At 41.6% G+C, this 4,455-nt stretch overlaps 1 protein-coding gene across 1 annotated transcript in view; it reads right to left on the bottom strand.

Annotated features, from left to right (window-relative positions):
* ZFPM2 (zinc finger protein, FOG family member 2) overlaps positions 1-244 on the bottom strand; it is a 421,708-nt gene extending 421,464 nt beyond the window's left edge. The window contains exon 1 of the mRNA XM_066578089.1: positions 1-244. This exon is cut by the window's left edge and continues 81 nt beyond it. The gene's annotated coding sequence lies outside the window, so the exon portion shown is untranslated.
* Positions 245-4,455: the final 4,211 nt, after the last annotated feature.

The raw sequence follows: 4,455 nt of genomic DNA on the forward strand, positions 1-4,455 counted from the left end.
ATCGGATTGTTTCATAGGAGAGATCGATCGACGTCTTGCGATTCAAAGTCAAATGATGTTGGGAAGAGACGGGAGAGGAGGGAGTAGAGTGGCTGGATGAGGGCAGTGCACACTCACAAGAGGAAGAGGTTGAAGGGTAGCGGAGCAAAGGGATGACAGAGTGAAGGGATAAAGGATTGTAAAGAGACAGAGAGAGGGTAGTAGTGAGAGGAGGGAGGGAAGTGCTCTCATGGAGGAGTCCCAGGGTGGATGCTGCTGCTGCCTGAGCCTGTGCACATTCACTCTCCCTGACTGATTGCTGAATGGGGAGGAAAGAGGAGGTGGAGCAAAACTGCACTTTTCCAGTACAAGGGGAGGGAGATAAGAGATGAGCAGGGAGGAAAAACCCTTTACAAAGTGTCACAAAAAGAATGTGTGAAGACAGTAGCATCCAAGTCACTGTATGTGGCGGGTAGTAGGAGCTCTGTATGTATGTGCTGGATATGTGTGCAGCTTCTGTCATCGGCCACGCTGCTGCTGGAATGGGAAAAGTTTTCCCTATTTTCTGATTACAGCACATTGCAGAACATTTCCTCCTGCTCTGTAACTCTGATCTTATCTATCTGCTGCTAAACCTTCATCCTCATCATATGCCATTCAATCCACCTGCAGTGGGGAAGTGGGGAGATCCAGAAAAAGGAGTAATTGTTCATCTATCTATCTATCTATCTATCTATCTATCTATCTATCTATCTATCCATCCATCCATCCATCCATCCATTTTTCTCTCTCTCTCACCATCTATCCATGTCTCTATCAATCAATCTATATCATATTTAACATCCATCAATATCATTATCTACTTGTCTCCCTATTCATATGTCTTTCTTTTTTTTTCTTTTACCGACTTTCTTTCTCTCTATCTTTCTAGATCTTTCTTACCTTTTCTTTCTCTTTCTTTCTTTCTTTCTTTCTTTCTTTCTTTCTTTCTTTCTTTCTCAATCTTTCTTTTTCTCTAGCGTTTTCTTTCCTTCTTTCTTTCAGTTTTTTTTCTCTCTATCTTTCTCGATCTGTCTTTCTTTCGATCTTTTTTTCTCTCTATCTTTCTTGCTTTCTTTTTCTCTAGTTTTTTCTTTCTTTCTTTTCCTTTTCTCAATCTCTTTCTTTCTTTCTTTCTTTCTTTCGTTCTTTCTTTCTTTCTTTCTTTCTCTTTCTTTCTATTTCCTTCCTTTCTTTCTTTCTTTCTTTCTTTCTTTCTTTCTTTCTTTCTCTTTCTCTTTCCTCTTTCTTTCTTTCTTTCTTTCATTCTTTTATTCTTCCATTCTTTCTTTCTCTCTCTATTTTTTTCTTCCTTGCTTTATTTCTCTCTCTTTGATCTTTCTTTCTCTCCCTCTTTCCTTCTCAATCTTTCTTTTGATCTTTGTTTATTTCTCTCGATCTTTTCTTCTTGCCATCTTTTTTATGGCTATGAAGACTGACAGGGATGGAAACCTTGTGAGACCAAAAAGGTCTCCATATGACACATTAAACCTTATTGTTTCATCCTGATTCCATCTAGGTGAACATTTCCATTCTGCTCTCCGCATAAAAGATGGAACCCCTCAACAGAACCAGAGCTAGATGAACAAACACTATGTCAAAGTAGCCTTATCAATGTACGGATGATTGTTTCATTACCTGCCTCTAAACCCTATATTACCCAAAACATATGGCGTAAAATGTTAAAGAACATGTTAAAGAACATATACCTCCGAAGGATTTTTTTTTTACTGGTTGGCGTGAAATTGTATTGTATTGGTATCTCGGCAAATGACTGCATATAACCTAACGAAATTTAAGGTTAGGATCTGTTCCTGTCCTTGCTATTGCTTCCATTGTGCTCTTCCGTCATGGGAGCAAAACAAAGAAAATCGTGGACGTATTGGAACCCTCACATCAAGGACATGAACGACATCCAACGGACTCCATTAACTATAGTAGAGTCTGTCGGGCCGCCTGTCAGTTTCCTGGACTGTACTTTTTAGTCTAGGATTTTGAACCAGATCTTTGATGGAGGCTCCTAATAGAACCTCCAACCCCGATGTGAGCTGAGCCGAAGATTAGGGTGGACATATCTGTAGCTCTTTGCTGGGGAAAAATCATTATAACACTATTATTATAGGTATTAGTTCCAGTATATATTCTTAATATTATACAGTAGCTATTAGTTGTAGTACATATGATTATTATTTATTGTAATTCTCTGCTACTGATATTTGAGTAATATAGTTCTCATAAATTTGCAGCATGATAATCCTCTAAGTCTTGTGTCACACGCAGTGAATAGAACCCATGGATTTCAATGGGTTCGTTCACATAGGTGTATTTTGCACACGCATTTTGTTAAAAAATGCAAAGCATGCTATATTTTTCTGTGCATTTGCACATGAAAATAGCACATATTCAACTAATTAATTTTAATGAAAGGGGGTATGTTTGCGTTTTTTTTGCGTTCCCAAAAAGTACAGCAATACATGCACATGCGCACGTAAATATACAATGCAGATTGCACAAATATGCGGCACAAAGGCACTCATGTGACACCGACCTTATTGTACGTTCACATGACAGAATTCACTGCAGATGTCTTTTTTTACGTGGATTTCGGTGCAAGTTTTCCACTGCGGAAAATCTGCACCAATTACGCTACGTGTGAACATACCTTTAGAAACCTTTCACACGGGATAGAATAATCCGCAACAGCGTTGCAGAATACTCCCTCCTGCAGAATATCCAGCACCAAAATCTGTAATGCTAACCTGTAGATTTTGGTGCAGAATTGAAAATAGAAGAATCCTGCCGGCGATTCCGCATGAAAATCTGGATTTCGTGGTGTGGATTTTAGTGTGGAATTCAAGGACGGCATAAATTGCAACATTGTTACAGAATATTCCGGCCAGTGTAAAAGATCCCTAAGGCCTCATTCACATGTCAGTATGCATTTTTACATTTGCCCGTACACGCCGTATAAATCGCATGAATTAAAATTTGCTGCGATGGAGCCCCGATTTTTTTTCATGTATTTCATGCCATTCACACGGGCGGCTGCTGCGTACAGGCAAAAAATTACGGTGAAACAATGAAAACCCCCAATTGACAGAAATCCTCAGAAATACTAATAATCCCTAATTAGGGCTAGCTGTCTTCTTTTCCCAGCGTTGTATGCCGGGTAACACCCCCACCCCTCCCTTTTTTTCTGCTTCCATAGAAGTCTATGGGAGTTTGCTGCATAATTAATAGAGATGAGCGAGCATACTCGTCCGAGCTTGATGCTCGTTCAAGTATTAGGGTGCTCGAGATGCTCGTTAATCGAGACGAGCACCACGCGGTGCTCGTCTCGATTAAACGAGCACTGACCATTGAATTCAATGGAGCCGGCAATACAGCCGGCTCCATTGAAAGCAATGGGCTGCCGGCTAGCGCGGGATGAATTTTCGGGAAGGGCTTAAAAATATAAGCCCTTACCTGAAAATCATCCTAAAATGTGTAAAAAGTAAAAAAAAAATATATACTCACCTTGTCCCGGCAGAACGATGTTAGCCCATTGAATTCAATGGAGCCGGCAATACAGCCGGCTCCATTGAAAGCAATGGGCTGCCGGCGAACGCACAATGAATTTTCGGGAAGGGCTTAAATATATAAGCCCTTCCCTGCAATTCATCCAGAAATGTGTAAAAATAAAAAAAATATATATACTCACCTGGTCCCGGCAGACGGAGTTCAGCTGCGGCCAGCTGGCAGTTCTCCTGAACTGCTCTGAACAGCTGTGAGTAGTATTCAGCAATCGGGGATTTAAAATCCCCGCCTGCTGAATGAGCTGCCTCTGATTGGTCACAGCCTGACCAATCAGAGGCAGATCTCACTCACACCCATTCATGAATTCATGAATGGGTGAGTGAATGCTGCCTCTGATTGGCTCAGCGCAGCTCTCAGCTGAATGACAGCAGTTCAGCACCACAGTGCAGGGGACAGCAGGAGAAGATGCGGCTGTGCCCCGGCAGCTGAAGGGAGGTGAGTATCTATTTTTTTTGTTTTTTAAATTACTTTTAATTCATTTCCAGGGAATGGCTTATATGTAAAGCCCTTCCCTGGAAAATAATTCAGGTGTGCCAGCGGACCATTGTCTTCAATGGAGTCGCCGGCAGCAGCGGCTCCATTGAAGAGAATGCCTGCATTTTTATTCTTTTTTACACTAAAATCTTTCTTTTTCAGGTAAGGGCTTATATTTTTAAGCCCTTCCCGAAAATTCATCCCGCACTCGCTGGCAGCCCATTGCTTTCAATGGAGGCGGCTGTATTGCCGGCTCCATTAAATTCAATGGGCTAACATCGTTCTTCTCTGCCACAGCTGTTACAGCTGTGGCAGAGGAGAACAATCGTTATGCTGACAGTGGATGTGGGGGGGGAGGGGGGTTCACTCTTGCCACTATTGTGGCTT

Source organism: Eleutherodactylus coqui, chromosome 9 (assembly GCF_035609145.1).
Source record: "Eleutherodactylus coqui strain aEleCoq1 chromosome 9, aEleCoq1.hap1, whole genome shotgun sequence".
Classification (NCBI taxonomy): Eukaryota; Metazoa; Chordata; class Amphibia; order Anura; family Eleutherodactylidae; genus Eleutherodactylus; species Eleutherodactylus coqui.